At 60.5% G+C, this 15,924-nt stretch overlaps 2 long non-coding RNA genes across 2 annotated transcripts; both read right to left on the bottom strand.

Moving 5' to 3' along the window:
• Nucleotides 1–35: 35 nt before the first annotated feature.
• On the bottom strand, nt 36–8,327 carry LOC103565303 (uncharacterized). Its single transcript, XR_011524617.1, has 8 exons — nt 8,207–8,327; nt 2,921–3,281; nt 2,129–2,215; nt 1,631–1,746; nt 883–1,003; nt 674–714; nt 416–506; nt 36–271 (listed from the first exon to the last, which is right to left on the bottom strand). It is a non-coding gene; the product is annotated as an uncharacterized lncRNA (long non-coding RNA).
• A 1,448-nt stretch (nt 8,328–9,775) lies between these two features.
• Nucleotides 9,776–15,222, bottom strand: LOC139074809 (uncharacterized). The gene is made up of 3 exons (XR_011524619.1): nt 15,092–15,222; nt 10,034–10,132; nt 9,776–9,894 (listed from the first exon to the last, which is right to left on the bottom strand). It is a non-coding gene; the product is annotated as an uncharacterized lncRNA (long non-coding RNA).
• Nucleotides 15,223–15,924: the final 702 nt, after the last annotated feature.

Raw genomic sequence — 15,924 nt, 5'->3', positions numbered from 1 at the left:
AAAACCAGCAGAGGTGAACATGGGCACTGAAAAAATACCAAAGAAACTTTTTACTTCACTCAGTTAAACATTGCTCAAAAAACCAGATAGCTTTTACATAATCTTTGAAAGTTTGAAAATGATTTCCAAAAATAATTTAGGCTCTTAGACTCATGTGTGCAAAAACACAAAGAATGACTCCAGGGGTGTCGTGGGCGGACGGCCCTGGTCTTGGGGAACCGGCCTTGGTTAACGTGGTGCATCCTGACAGCTGTCGGGGCTCCAGCCGCACCTGAGGTCACATGAACCCATGAACACACGCTGGCAGGCGGGGCACCGCCAGCCCTGCCTGTCTCTTCCCCAGGAGGCAGCCCCAGCACCTCCCGAGGGCCGGCTGTCTTGGGGAGCCCGGATGCCGCTCCCCTGGCCGGCCGACCTGGGCATTCCAGTGTCTTCCCAGGGAAACGACAGACACGAATCTGCTCAGCTACAGGTGGTTTGTGGCCGAGGTGCGGCCTCCTGAAGGTCTGTGGAGAAAGGGGCACCTGTGCCAGGCTGTGGGGGCAGGAGAGCCTGCGGTGGCTTTCACAGACCCCCGTGGTCCCAGGTGGCCAGCTGTCCGCACATCCCACCATCCCCAACGGGACTCTTGCCCTTAGGTGCTGCCGCCCCCTGCTGCACAGTGGACACTTACTTTAGAGACAATGAAGGTTGAGCGACTTTGCCCAGGGACACCTGAGAAGCAAAGACACATCTCAGCACTGGCCCAGCCCCGTCCTCCAGGGCTGGTGGCCCAACCTGGGGGAGCACCGAGCCCTTGGATGCAAGTCCTGCGCTACCACCACAAGTGGTTCATGCCATCCGCCCATTGGGAGACAGGCCCTTGGGGCAGGTGCCACTCACCACTCAGGTTTCTGCCACCACGTGGGACAGGAAGAGGCTGAAGGGCTGCGTTTCTGGACCCTCGAAGCTCAGGGACAGGCACAGCAGCTCACTCATGTAGTCAGGGCCCAGGGCCTACCACCTGCACAAGCATGAAACATTCCAGCACGTGGCTGGCTCTGGTCTCACTGTGTCCACAGGCTATGCGGGGTCCCCTCCTGATAAGGCCTGTGCCACTCAGAGGGCCCGGTGTGTCGCCACTGAGTCTACTGGTTTGCATCTTTAAAGGCATATGCACCTTAAGGGTGGCGAGGGGGACGGATGCTTGTGGCGGGGACCGAGTCTCCTTGCCCAGCATGCCGTGGCCCCGGCATCCGGCCCATAGATGCAAAGGCAGGGCCCTACCCGGGCTCCCAGCCTCCTCCTGACATGGAGTGGCACCCAGCTCTGGGCAGTGACTGCTGAGAATCCCCTCTGAGAGCCAGGCGGCGCTGGTGGGGGTCTGTGAGCAGGGAGGGCCCCTTGCATTCTGGGCTTTGCAGCTGACTGCACACACCGTCCTCTGATGAGGTGGAGCAATGCCGGCCAGGGCAGGCATGGCCAGCTGTCTGCTGGTTCTGGGAGCAGCTTGCTCTCTGCTGCTTTATCAGAGGAGACCGGCGCAGACCTGCCTGCTGGGGCCAGGACTGTCGCCTGAACCAGGAGCTGGGCCAAGGAGTGGCCTCACGCTGTGACTGCGCGGCTGGCGGCCGAGAGCATCAGGACTCACGCAGGGCGGGCTCCTGGTCGGTTGCTTGGGTCCTGCATAATCATGCCCACCACATCCAGGAGGATGGCGGTTTTGTGCAAGAGGCCTTCTAGAAACAGCTTCAGCACCCAGTTTTCCTACGGAGCAAGTGAAAGAGACGCTTTAGAGGACGACGCTCTTCTGGCGCCCCCAGCACCCAGTCGCCGGCCTCACCCTAAAGGCAAGGGTGATGTCCAGCAGGGGTGTGTGCAGGGCAGCCCTGTGGGCAGCATGTGGAGAGTGGCTTGGACACAGAGGAGCACGCAGGCGTTGAGGCCCAGCTGGCGGGCAGATGGTGGTGAGGGCAGTGCTCCAGCTGCCGCCAACGAGACCAGGCCCGAGCAGTCCTCCCCACAGGTGCTGAGCGGTGCCCAAGAAAAGGCAAAGTGGAGAGTGAGGCCGCCCAGCCCGCAGAGCGAGGGACCATGGCCATGGGGAGATCAGATGGCAGGCTGGAGGAGAGGCCCCACGCAGACCCACCTCGCCGTGGAAGAAGCTGGAGGGCAGGGAGGGTAGCATGTGCGCCCTCAGCTCCTGCGGGATGCCGTTAGCCACATGCAGCAGCATCTGCAACGAAGTGCACGTGTCAGAGACGAGCAGGGGCCATGGGGCCACGTGTGGGGAGCGGGCGGTCACAGGATGGGGCAGGTGGCCAGTGTACCTGATGCTGTATGGGTGGGGGTCTGGGAGGGGTGGCGGGGGCAGGGTGCTCCACCAGGCTCCAGAGGGTGGGGCGGCTACCAGGCAAGTCCCGCCAAATGCAGTGGAGAGCAGGGTGGGCGCTGGGACAGGCTCTGGAGAAGACGAGGAGAGCCCATGCAGGCCCTGGTGCCCCTGAGAGCAGCATGGTGTCCAGACGGCATGCCTGGGCAAGTGGAGAGCTTTAGCGTCTGGAGGGAGGGTGGGGGCACCTGCGGGGCCTGTGAGGTCAGGAGGCTGCTCTGCTCCAGGACAGGGCTACCGCCCCAGGTGGTGCACAGGGAGCCCTCACATGTGCTTGTGACACGGGTGCTCAGCGGCGGCCATGGCCTTCAGGGCCCCCCACTGGCCTTCTGAGCCGCAATCTGCCCAGCAACGCGGGAGTGGCATGTGGAGGATGGGCCAGGCACCAGCACTTGTCTGTGCATGGGGACGGGTCCTCATGGAGCATCCGCAGGGCCTGCCTGGCGAGGACGTGGTGCTTCATGCGGGCACCTGCGGGACAGGGGGCCTGAGCTCCCCTCTGTGCAGACATGGGTCCTGGAACCAGAGCAGGCCCCAGCAGCGCCTCACCTACGCCGACCGCCCACTGGTCAGCACCAAGGTGGTCGTTCCCCACGGGGACACCGCCTGTCCAGAACATCTTCAGGAGCTGCTGGGAGTGGCAGGCGCGGGTACAGCGGGCCAGGCTGCTCAGGGGCACCACCAGCGTGTCGGCGGCACTGGCGAGGTCCCGCACTCGCGCAGGTAGGAGGGGACCTTGTCCCGGAGCGCTCATGCCTGGAGGGGGCAGGGCACGTGCCCGGCACCCTGTTGTTGGGATTTGTTGTGACAGCTTGAGGATGGCAACAGGTGTTAGAGAAACTGGCTCCTTTCTCTCCCGACGGTGTCTTCACACCTCACTGCCTTCATGGAGCGGATGAGCTCTTTGTACCTAAACCGGGGCAGGAGGGAAAGTGTGTCACCATGACACCTGCGGACCCACCCCAGCTGTCCAGGCCCTGCCCACTCTCCAGCGGCCGTCACCCCGTGCTCGGAGCTGGCCCATCCACGCAGGGTCATGAGTGAGACCCTCCGGCAGAGGCGCCCCCCAGCCCTGGAGGGTGGAGGCTGAGTCGCAGACCTTCAAGCCAAACAGCCACAGGCTCTAATTACGGGGGAGGGGGACTTCAGTGGGGAGACACTAAGTCGTTCTTAACGTGTCACAGCAGGGAGGCCTTCTGAGCAGGACCCAAACCCTGAAAACAACAGGAAGACGACAGGTTTGACTCATAAAAACTAAAAAGTTCTGTACAAGCAGTGACAACAACAAGGATACGCTAGGAAAATTACTGACGGTCGACGTACAGCAGAGAGTCAACCACCTTTGTTTACAAAGAGCCGTATAAACTGGCACAACCACAATGAAACCCAGAACGAAGCCAGAGAGCCAGCCGAGGCCCAGATGGCGGGGGCCTCGCACGCGCACTGGCTGCATGGAGGGAGCGTCCCCGGCACTTGGGGCAACCGTGGGCCCTGGGAGCGGCAGGTGGGTGGGGGCGAGGGGGCAACAGCCTGGCCCAGGGCCGCGTGTTCACAGGCCAGCTACTTTAGGGCCCGTTGCATTACTGACAACCAGGAGTGTCTGGCAGCTCCTCGGGACGCTGTGCAAACCCAGCCCGGAAGACGCACCCCCAACCTGAAGAACGTGAGGGGTCCAGCCTGCCCACAACAGCCTGGGCCAGGGTCCCCAGGCAGGGCACTCTGGACACAGCAGCCCAAGACCACTACTGTCCCCCGCCTTCCCTGGAGGGACTTGAGAACTTACTGCCTGTGCTCTCGACCCCCCAGCCCCAAGGACGGTGAAGACCTCCCAGAGAAACTTTCAGGTGTCCAGTAATGTTTGGGCCTTTTAAGATGGAGGTCAGCAGCCTGTGGTCCCATGGCACAACGTTCAGACTGAAAGGGGGACAGATGCAGCAAGGTCCTGGGGACCAGTCTTCCTGCTCAGGCATGGTGGGCGCCCAGGTGAGCTGCACCCAGATGAACAGTGCCCTGGTGAGTGGCACCCAGGTGAATGGCACCCAGGTGAGTGGTGCCCAGGCCCCCACTCAGCACCACTGCTGGGTGCCCGACAGGCTCCTACGACCCGAGCACTGGCCCAAAGGCAGCAGGGGAGCCCGCTCGCCAGCCTGGAAAATGGGCTCAAAGAGTGAGCGAGGCCACAGCAAGGGCCCATTTACCTGGAGAGTCAGATGCGCCGGTGAACTGAGTACCCGGCCAGCCAGCTAGCTGTTGAGGTCAGCACGCAGGTGAACAGACGCACAGAGCCCGTGGGACACCAATAACCCTCCCCCAGCCCCCAGAGTCCCGAGAAGGCCTGGAGCTTTGCGCAGGGGCTCAGGGACATGTCACGGAGCACCAGCATCCGCCAGAGGTGTCACGTGATCCTGTTCGAGGAAAGGGGCTGGGCTGGGTCTCAGCTTCAGTGGGCAGCAAGGGACAAGGAGGGGACTGGCCATGTGAGCAGCCAGGAGGCGCCTCCTCTGCGGGTGAGGGCCAGGCCCCAGCTCCCCTGCCTCGGGGCGCTTGCGGTGCCCCTGGGCCGAGGGCTGGCCAGGGACTCAGGACACAGGGTCTTGGCAGCGACAAGGGCTCTCGCTTCCAACGATGTCACCAAACAGTGACTCAACTCCAGAGGATGGAAAAGCAACCGCGCAAGTCTGCAAGGCCCATTCTGCCTTGCACGTGTGCACACACACTACACACACATGTGCTTCCTGTGGCACCAGAGCCTGTGGCTGTGCAGAGGCTGGGGAGAGTGGGTGACAGCAAACCAAGGGTGAGCACAACTCGCCGTCACACAGAAGACCCTCAGGGCTGGCAGCAGGTCTGGAAAGTCCTGCTCAGGACTCAGAGGGTCACCTCCCAGGGAGTCTGGAGCCGGCCGTGGAGGAGACTAGGCCAGCAGCTGCAGGGCCAGCAGGAGCCACTCTGGAGCCCGCGAGGAGCTCCCTGGGCCACAGCAGCCCCGCCTCTGCCCCCGATCAGCAGAGAGGGATGCATGCTCAGGAGCGGGGAGGGCCGCCTGGGACACAGGGCAGGACAAGGGCAAGGAGGACGGAGCACAGGCCACAGGCCACGCCGACGCAGTGACACCTCCCAAGGGAGTTGGCTGTGCCGACCCGGCCCCCCAGTGCAGTGCTGTCAGAGCCGTAGAAGGCGGATGCCATCTGTGTGTGACGCAGCCGAGCAAAGCCAAGCCACCACCGGGACCGGCCGCGGTGGGATGCCGCCCGCTGCTGGGCAGAGGCCACGCTGGACGGGAGGTACAGGGAGCTCAGTGTTGGGGGTGGTGGAGCCTCCTCTGCAGCCGAGAGTGGGCCCGGTGGGCTGTGCTGCTCTGAGGGCACAGGATACAGGGGGAAGGGGCAGCCGGCCCAGCTCAGAGAAGCAGGCCGCGGGGCTGCTGGCAAGGATGCGAATGTGGGCCAGAGGCCACGACCCAGGTGTCTCGCACACACTGCCCGAGGCCTGACGCATCCTCTGGAAACAGGTGTTTATAGTAAATGTGTAGTTTCTATGAGCAAAGGCATTCCTCGCAGAGTGACGTGGCTCCTGCGTGCATGCAGGAAGGTTCCTGTGCGGCGCACATTTGCACATGAGGTGGCCTGTCTGTGCTTGGTGCTGGTGCAGGGGCAGGGTCTTCGGGGCGCCACCGAGACCTCCCTCCTCCTGCCCCCAGTACCCATCTTTGATGACGCCAGCACTGCAAGGGTCAGTGCAGCATGGTGCTTGCTGGCGACCTCGTCCCCTGCCACCTGGAGCCCTTGGAGATTGACACAAACCTGCGGCATGCCAGTGAGTGGGCGCAGGCTCAGGGTGTGTGGGCCCCGGCCGGGGGGTGCTGGCAGCTGGCCTGTCCCTTTCAGGGGAGCGTCTGCCGCAGTTTGTGTGGGAGCTTGCCAGCTCATGTTGGTTGTGGCCACACTCCAGCTGGTGCGCCCTCCACCAGCGGCCCCAAAAAGAGCCCACGCACCAGTGGGGGGCTGTAGTGGGCCTGGGCGTCAGGGCCTGTGGCATCCACGGGAGCAGACTCTGTCCTGAGTGCTAGAGCAGAAAGTGGTGGCCACTCTGTGGCCGGTGAGGAGGGTCCCTGCATGTCCAGTGGTAGCCTTGCAGATGAGGATTGAGGACGGCTCTGAGCAGTCCCAACAGTGATCCCAGGTGGGAACCTGGGTTAGCTGGACGTTTACATCTGGGAATCGGGGTGCTGAAGTACCGCCGCTGCTGGTTTATGGGTGCTGCCTCCTTAACGAGGGCGGGAGCCCTTGGACCTCTGCTTTCTAAGCTGGGGTTTGGTTACCCGAACGTGAAGGGACCGGACACCTTTTTCACCCGCAGGTGCCGGAGGTTTTCAGGTTGGTGTCCTTGGTCAGCGGGGTGGAGCAGGAGCACCCCCAGGCCTCCACCAACATGCTGCTGGGTGCCATGAAGGAGATCGCACCACAGAGGACCCTTCCTCATAAGCTGCGCTGCCCCGCAACCCCCGAGGGCAACCCCTCGGCCCCTCCCCTCCTCCAGGCTCTCTGCGGTTGGCCCTGAGGGATGTCACTGCCTGCCCCCAGCATGGGGGGGGCAGGGGGCCAGTTGTCGCACTGCTTTATCAACCTGCTCCGGTCATTTCCAGGAGGCTCCTGGCAGGACCCTGCTCGCCCCTCGGACCCAGCCAGCACACCAGCCTAGCAGAGAAACCTACAGCTTCACATCCAGGGTGAAGCCAGTCAGAGGGCATAGGCAGAGCCCCCAGGATACCGCCATCATGGTGATCACCACAAAACCCCCAGTGGTTAGAAAACAAACAGGACCTCAACAGGAAAGGCAGAGGCTCGTGCCACTGACTGGGAGGCCCACAAGCAGGATGGAGTTCCTGGGGTTCATGTCTGTGTTGGTCTCATCATCGCTGATCCAAATCTCAGACTCATTGAGGACAGTGTCTTTGCTGGGCCCCATGGCGCCTGCAATCAGAGCTGCAGCACCTATGGGCATCCAGCTAGACCATGGGCAACCACACCAGCTCACAGACGGTCACCGAGGATGGCCCAAGCAGGCAGGGCCTGAGAGACCACCTATCCCAAGAGCACCTGTTAGGAGCAGTGTCCTCAGACCTTTACCCCTTTCCAGTCTCAAAGCCGCCAGGCACAAACCTGAGGACAAATAGCTGTGCTCTCTGCACTGTCCCCAAGCTGGCGGGTGGGAGCTGCCTCACTCACCAGGGGCGAGAGTGGAGCAACTGTGGGCCGCAGTTATTCTCCTATCGTTGTTAACATGGCCCTCTCCAAATGTGAAAGTCATTCTTAGCTCAAAGGCCACACAACGCAGGGGCAGCCCCTGCTCCAACTAGAGGAAATTTGGAAAAAGAAGGGACAAAAGTGGAAGAAGGAGGGAGCTGAAGGGTGTGTGTAGCTCTGCCCACGCTGCAGGGAGGCTAGACTGAGCACTGCATGGCCCCAGCTGCCTGAGGGGCCGGCGTCCCCACGTCCTCAGAGAAAGGGCTGAGAAGCCTGCAGCCCTGATGAAGAACAAACAGCCCCACACCCAGTGTCCCGCTCCTCAGGGTCTGCCCAGGGAGGCCGGCCAGCCCCCTCACTGTCACCGTCTCCCCCCATCCCCGCTTTCGCACGTCCCGTCACCCTCTGCCCCCATCTCCGCTCTCGCACGTCCAGGCCCCCAGCGAGGCCGGCCAGCCCCTGCTCCGCCGGATGCGGTCCGGCCCGCGGACGCGCCTTCTGGGCAGTCCAGATCTCATAGCAGTCCGGACCCCGGCCCCGACTCCCCTGCAGCCCCCCGCGCCGAAGCCCAACCTGCGCCCCGGCCCACCTGGGCGAGCCCCCGACGGCCTGCAGCCTCAACCCCGCCATCCTCCAACGTTTCAATTGCCCGCCGCGCTTCGCCAGCTCACTTCCGCCTTGGGAGGCCACTTCCGTGTCAAAGCCGGAAGGGGCGGGGCGTGAAGAGGAGCAGCCGTCGCGAGGGGCGGGGCCTCCGCGTTACGTCGTGCGTCACGCGGCCATCTTGGAGCCGGGCAGCGCGTAAGTTGGAGCGGAAGTGCAGCTTGGAGGGGTTCCTCGCTGTCTGCTGTGTGACTTTCAGATTATTCCTTTGAGCTGGTTTCCCCGAAGTGCAATTTTGTGGCTAGAAAGGTTTTCTAGGCTGGTGTCAAATTTGGTCAAATGACCTTCGAGGGGGCCGGACGCTCACGCCAGCGGCGTCGGCGAGCGAGTCGAGCCGTGGGGCTCCGTGCAGAACGGGCGTTGTTGGAGGCAGACGACAGAGCCGGGCGAGCCCCCCGGCCCCCCTCCCGGGTCTTCACTCAGCTGCACCCACTCAGGTCTCCGCACGCAGGCCTCCCCTCCCAGGACCCCCCCAGGCCCCCACCAAGGTCCCCCCCCCCGTCCTCCCTCCCAGTGCCCCCACCCACGTTGCTTCTCTGCAAAGCAGTGACGCTCTGCCCTCCTGCAGGCCCGTTCTGGAACCTGAGCAGCTCCGTGGTTACTGTTCAAGGTGGGTCTTTGGAAGGTCTGTGTCAGAGCTTGACAGCAGGCACCTGAGTGTTTGACATTTGCTGCTGGACCATGGGCTGTAGCGATGCCCCGCGGCGGGGGCTCCGGACGCGCCGAGGTCAGGCCCAGGAGAGGAGCTGTGACATGGGCACCCCTGCGAAGCCTGGGCTCCCTGGTGACCCTCTCTGATCTCGCCCCCCGCCGTCTGTGCCATGGTGTGGATGGCGCTCCCCCGGGGCAGGTCTGCCCCAGGACACCGCGCCGCGTCTGGACACGTTTCGGGTTGTCATGACCGGGGTGCTCCTGGCGTCTGGTGGGTGCAGGCCTGGGGTGCCGCTCAACACCCACGTGCCCAGGGCGGCCCCACCACTGTCCTCTCGGTGAGTCCCTGAGTGCTGGCCTCGAGGCCGCTTCTCCGTGTCCCTCCACGTCCCCTCCTGTCGCCTGGCCCCGTGCTCGCCGGCTCCTTCCTTCCCTCCTCGAGCCCCTGGCCCGGCCCCGGGGGGGGTCTGGGGTGTGCGGGTGGCAAAGTGCCGTCTGGAGGTCTACGTCTAACGGGGGCAGACGGCCCACAGCAGGGCAGCGTGAGAAATGCTGCCTGCTGGATCCAGAGGACCTGGACCGGGTCTCGGGCCGGGTCTGCGGGGGGCATCTTGCAGGAGGGTCCCAGCAGCTCTGTCAGGACGGTTACGTTTCGCCTGCACCCAAAAAAGACGCTTCTCGAGACCTTTCCACAGGACCCTTGTAGCTCAGAAGGCAGAAGCCCCGCAGCTTCGCGTCCTGCATGGTGTCAGGCCGTTCATCCTCCCTCAGCTGGCTGGGCCCACCCGTGGCCCCCCTGCCCACCCTCGCCGCTAGGTGGAGCCGCAGGCCCACGCCGTCACCGCCGTGGGTTCCAGAATCTTAGCCGCCCACTGGCTCTCCAGCTCGGGTCCCAGCACCCCTGAACTCTCCCGAAGGTTTCAGGCTCCTGTGGTGTGGTGACATCTAGGGGTATTTACTGCGCTAGGAATGAGAACAGAGAAATCGGTTACATTTAAACTTTTCATTTAAAACCAACAGTAATAAATCCACTGAGCGTACCTCACTTTTTAACAAAAAGCAGCATCGTTTTCCCTCAACAAGTTCAGCGGCGGCCTCTTACCTCTGTGCTCATCTCTGCAGGGAAGAGGCATCCTCGGCTCTGCTCTTGCTCCGGGGTCCCATGTGCCGGCCTGTGGCCCCCCGGACTTCCCTCTGAACCCTTTGGAGAGGACGGAGGGAGAAAAGGCAGGTCTTAGTCCCGTGAAAATGGTGTCGGCCCGCGGACCTCACACCCTGGACCAGCTTGAGGACCATGTGCAGCTGACTCGCGCCCTTCGTGGTGTACTGTCCACATTGATTTGCTGCTTTTTGGCTCCTTTTGTTGAAGATGGGAGGGTCAGATGTAAAACATTCAGTATAATTTTATGGGGAGAAACGAGCTCATGGAAATCCAATTTGTAATCGAGTGGACTCTGGGCGGTAAGAGCCGTGCCCCCAGCCTCACTGAGGCCCGGTTGTGCGGGATTCCCAGAAGACACTCTCAAGAAACCCCGAGAGGAATTGCAGGCGAGCAGGGCTGATGTGGGAGCCGGTCCCCAAGTCCCCTGGGAACTCGGGGTGAGGGGACTGCGTGTGTCTGTGTTGGGGACTTTATGGGTCCGTCGTGAGGGGGTGACTCTTACCTGTTGGGGGCCTGTGCAGAGATGGGGCCGCTATGATTATGGGGGCATCTTGCTATTTGACAATTAACAGACTTTATTTTTTAGGGCAGTTTTCAGCTTATAGGAACATAGGGCGGCAAGGACGGAGCGCTCACACCATCTGTCCTGCAGCGTCCCCGTCATCCGGCTCTCGTGTCCCTGTGTCACTGTGGTGTGTGGGTCACAGCTGATGCACTGACAATGATGCTGTGATGACTGATGTCAGCGCTCTATCCCGATGGCTCGGTTTTCACCCGAGTCCGCTTTCTGTCCCAGGACCCATGTGACATTTGGTCCTCGTGTCTCTGGGCTCCTCTGGGATGGGATGGCAGCTCAGACTTCTGGTGATGGCTCTGACTGTTCTGAGGCGTCCTGGCCGGGGGGTGCCCTCAGCGGGGGTCTGTCGGATGGTCTCCTCAAGGTTGGGTGGGGAAATGTGGCCGCTTCTTGGACTGTGACCTTTCTGTGGGTCCCGCTTCCTCCCCTGAGATGGAGAGGGGCTGGTGGGAGACAGGGGTCCTTTCCGTCCTCCTTGAGGGGAGACAGGGGAGGGAGGGGACAAGTGCATGAAGCGACAGCAGCCCCGGGCTAGGGGAGCATGCAGTGTCATGGAAACAAAGATGATAAGGCAGGGCTGAGGGAAATGGGGCCTGACACCCTCAAGCACCTGGTGGGAGCACTTGGCAGGGGGCACCTGGTGGCAGGCCCCTCTGGGCTAGAGGGCTCGTCTCAGGGGGAGCAGAGGATCTGCTTTGGCGAGGGGCTCTCCAGTCCCTGGTGGCTGGGCTCTGTGCAGGGAGCGTGCATCCTCCTGGCCTCAGCCTGTCAATCCTGGGGTCTGGCAGACACGCCCTGCCCGGCAGTCCTCCAGTCTCCCCGCCGGGCGTGCTCCTCGGGTAAGCTAATGGGAGTATGTGTCCAGGCTGCTGTCTCCCCAGAACCACCCTTTTGCTTTTCTGGGGGCTTCGCTCTGGCCGTGGGGGTTTCTCAGGGCCTTGAGGCACTGATTACTGGCTTCACACCTCAGGATCCACATGAGGGTCGAGGACTCGGATCCTGCAGAGGGTGGCTTAGGCCAGCCATGTGGCTCTGCTCAGAGCTGGCTGCTGGTGTGAGTGACCTGCTCCCGCTGAGGGCCGGGCCCCTCGGGAGCGGGTGGGAGGGGAGAGGTGGGTGTGCGCGGACGAAGTGGTTGGCAGATGCTCTGGGCCGAGCGGGTCCGGTTGGACTGGGAGGTGGGGACGTGCTGGAGATGTGAACCCTTGGTGCCCGCTCTGGGCCGTCCCCTTGGCCTCCCCAGTGCCGCAGTGGGTGCAGCCTGGAGCCCCATGCCGTCTGTCCTCACCCCCCCTGCTCCTGGCGCAAGGGGAGTGTGGAAGAACCTGTTTCCTCCCTAGAAAGATTGCATTTGCTTCCAATCTCCGCCGACGTGTCTTTAGCTGAGTGACGCTGGAGGCTCTTGGCTTTTAACAGCTCTCCTTAACCAGGCTCTGCTTCCCGCAGTCCCTCGGACACGGGCTGATGGACAGCACCACTCCCCCAACGCGGGGCCCAGCGGGATGTGACATGGCCAAGCCAGCTGCCTTTGACCAGAGCGTCTCTCAGCCCTTTCTGTGCACTCACAGCTTCTTCCAGCCCTGCCGCCCCTCTGCGCCCCCTCACCCCACGGCCTCCCCAGCTGCAGTTTCCCCCAGCATTCAAAGCAGAAGCAGAACTGGTCCCGCTCCCCAGAAGTTGAACTGTGTGTTTCGTCTTCAGCAAAGCGCACCAAATGCTGAGTTGCGCCTGTCTGGATTGCTCCAGCTGTGGACGAAGCCAGGCCTCCCCGTCTCAGGATCCACATGCCTCCTTTCTTCCTCCCTGGTGGGGGCTGCAGGAGGTTTGCTGAGCACGACACAGGCCACCCCTCACAGCCCGGGTGCTCAGAGCTCTCCGTGTGGGAATGGGGGTGGGAGTAGGTAGGAGAAAGGGAAGCGGGCGGCCCCTGCTGACCATGCACCCACCAGCCTCTTGTGCCCTGGGAGCGGGCTCACAAATGGTCTCGTGTCTTAGGGACGGGCCTGATTGTGGAGCCACACTCCTGGGGTTCACACTGTGGTGTTGTCCCCTCCTGGCTGTGTAGTGTTAGCCTTTCTGTGCCCTGGTTTCCTCACTCGTGAACTGCAGTTAATAGTCCCTCCCCCACAGGGTGTGGGATGAGATGAATTAATACGTGGAAAGGGTTAATGGTCAGTGTCAGCCCCAGATGACGTTGATGGTGGTGGTGATGATGGAGGTGATGATGGTGGTGATCATGACAATGATGCTGATGGAGATGATAGTGGTGGTGATGATGAAGACTATAGTGATGATGTTGATGGTGGTGATGACGGTGGTGATGTTGAGACGATAGTGATGATGATAGTGATGATGATGTGATGATGAGGGTGATGTTCGTGGAGATGATGGTGGTGATGATGTTGATGGAGATGATAGTGGTGGTGATGATGATGATAGTGATGATGTTGATGGTGGTGGTGTTGAGATGATAGTGATGATCATAGTGATGATGGTGGTGATGATGATGATGGAGATGATAGTGGTGATGATGGTGGTGACAATGATGATGATTATAGTGATGGCAATGGTGATGATAGTGGTGGTGATGATGATGGTGGTGATGACAGTGGCGATGGTGGTGGGCCTCACAGCCTTGGCCGAACCATGTCCTGGAGCCACCGCCAACTGCTAGGACAGTCCGAGGATGCCAGACCCCAGCCCGTCGAACCAGCTCTAGCTCCACTCTTTCCTGGCTCTGAGTGTGGAATACACGTGGGACCGTAATGTAGCAATATTCCATTTCATCTCCTTTGAGTCATTTTTCTTAAATTAGAAAATAAGCACGTATAAAGAACAATGGCAGTAGGTCCCACTTGAAAACAAACAGGACGTCTGTAAGCTCAAGTGACCAAAGGTAACTTAGAGGATGACTTGAGTTATGAAAGGACGTGCTGTCGGTCCTCTTTGGCCCCCGTGCATGTTGAATTGACAAAATCTTTGGGTCGCAGGTGCTTCCGAGCACACGTCTTTTGTCGGAAGTTAACACTTGTGCCTGTATTTTGGGGAGGCAGAGGGGAATTTACTCATCTTATTCCAAGTGGAAGAAACTCTGATGTGTAAGGACCGAAATCTTGACTTTTGTTATCGTCGCAGTAATTTATGCAATGCCCTAACATGAGCTCTGTTTCACTGAAAGAGTGGACCGTGAAGAGACTGGACACAGAGGGGAGGGGAGGGCAGAGGTGACTGGAGCGCTCGTCTGAGCCGCCCAGAACTGTCCGTGTAGCCAGGAACCGAGGAAGCAGTTGGCTGGAGGGTTTCCGTCCGAGGGAGGACGTCCTGTGGCCTTGCCTTCCTTAGGAGAGCCTGGACCACCGGCGGGCGGAGCCTTTGACGTGTCTGGCCCGCCCCTTCCTCAGCTCTTTCAGGGCTTCCTGGATGAGGACCCAATGTGCTTCCTCTGCTCTGCTCTGCGGCCAGCTTGGGGGCCCCTGTGGGGACCACACTCTCCTCTTGCTCCTTTGTCGCTGGGTGTTCTGAACATCCTCACCTGGGAGATAAGTGGGTCTGAAAAGGTCTGCTGGGGCCTGGTCCTAAAGGGGAGAGCAGATCCGAGTTCACACAACAGCATTTCCTGTTGGCTCAGGGGGACTTGGTTACAACACTGGGTGATGGGGCGAAGTGTCATGGTGAAGGGCCTTGAAGGTCATCAGGATGTGTCCCCTCCACCATATGCCCTTTTGGCACGAGGATTGTTTTGAGCTGAAGCCAACTGAGAATCAACAAATGCAGAAAAACGCCTTCTTGGAGCTTCCCTTGTCAGACTAAACACAGCAACTTCTGGGAAAAGAGGCTGCTGTCAATTCCTTCTTTAGGGCGGATCTACTCCCAGGGGGATACTGTGAGTGAGGCCTGTCTCAGATTCCTCCCCCGGGAGAGTTTTATGGCCCTGAAAGAGATGGAAGACCACTCACACCTACACAGACAAACTTATCACAAACTTTCCTGTGTCTCAATTGTTCTCCTGAAACTCATTTGTTTTTCCTAAAGAAACTTATTTGTTCTTCCTATAAGAAGGCTTTTATCCCCACTCCCTTTCCCCTACTAAGTTAGGTATATAAGCATCTAATTGGAACCATTTGCTGAGTCAGCTACTTTTCTTGGTCCCCATGTGCATACAAATCAACATTTTCTTCTGTTAATCTGTTGTTTGTCAATTTAATCTGCAGGCCCCAGTCACAGAAGATAAGAGGGTAGAGGAAAGGGTTTTTCCTTCCCTACAGCCTCGTTTACCACAGAGGCTCCCTGACTTGGCTGATGTGGGGTGCGGTGAAGGGATGGGGCGTGGAGGTGCGGGAGGTGGGGGCCGAGCCTGAAGACCCACACCCTCCATCTGCTGCTCCTCCCCAGCTGTGTGACATCACACTCTCAAAACTCACCAGAATGAGTGGAAAGATCAAGATTGTCATGATCCCCTCGGCTGACAGAGGATGGCTTTTCCTCAGCAACAAAACACTGTCATGTCGTGAAGTGAGCGAGGAAAGAGGTCCCCAGTGGAGGCCAGCGGGGGCCGTGGAGAAGGGACGGCCCACGCACTCCTGCGTGGCGGGCGACTCATCCTGGTCTTGGGTGGCTACAGATACTGGAAAATTAAAAAAAAATTTTAGTTTTCTCTTGCATTTGGTTTAAATTGGGTTCAGAACGTCCCATGTAGGAAATAAAAGGGGGATTTGCTGCGAGCCACCACTGCGCCCCAAACTTGTCATCTCCTTGATGCTCAGAGAGAACCACGAGTCCGGCGGTGTCCTTGCCTGGGCCAGCGGGAGACCCCGGGGCTCCCGGGCTCCCGTGGACCTCTGATGTCAGGAGGAGCCCTGCGTACAGTGGCCACTCCCACCTCCTCCTGGAGGCGACACCCCCGCCCGATACAGATGCTCCGGCCACGGCCCGCTGACCTGACTTTTTTAGGAACTTTGTTTTCAGGCTGCGCGTGGGGCGTCGTCCCGTATTTTCATGCAGATACAGAAAAGCAGAGTGTTGGAACTTTGCGTGTCTCCTTTGAAGTCATGCTGGTTTTCCCGGGAGAGACGCTTCAGCACGTGAGCGAGTTAAAACGCATAGTGACTTACTGCGGCTGGAAGGCGTCTCGTGCTCCCTGTGCCTCTGCTGAGGACGGCGCGGGCCCCGCTCGCGTGGAAACGAGTCTGGGCTGCCTGTGTGCCGCGGGAGCGCCAAGCCGCTGGGAAGGGACCTGGTGGCCTGGCTTGGAGAC

This window comes from Equus przewalskii, chromosome 12, assembly GCF_037783145.1.
Source record: "Equus przewalskii isolate Varuska chromosome 12, EquPr2, whole genome shotgun sequence".
NCBI lineage: Eukaryota > Metazoa > Chordata > Mammalia > Perissodactyla > Equidae > Equus > Equus przewalskii.
The sequence above is the reverse complement of the archived record's forward strand: the minus strand, read 5'-3'. Positions and strand labels throughout refer to the sequence as shown.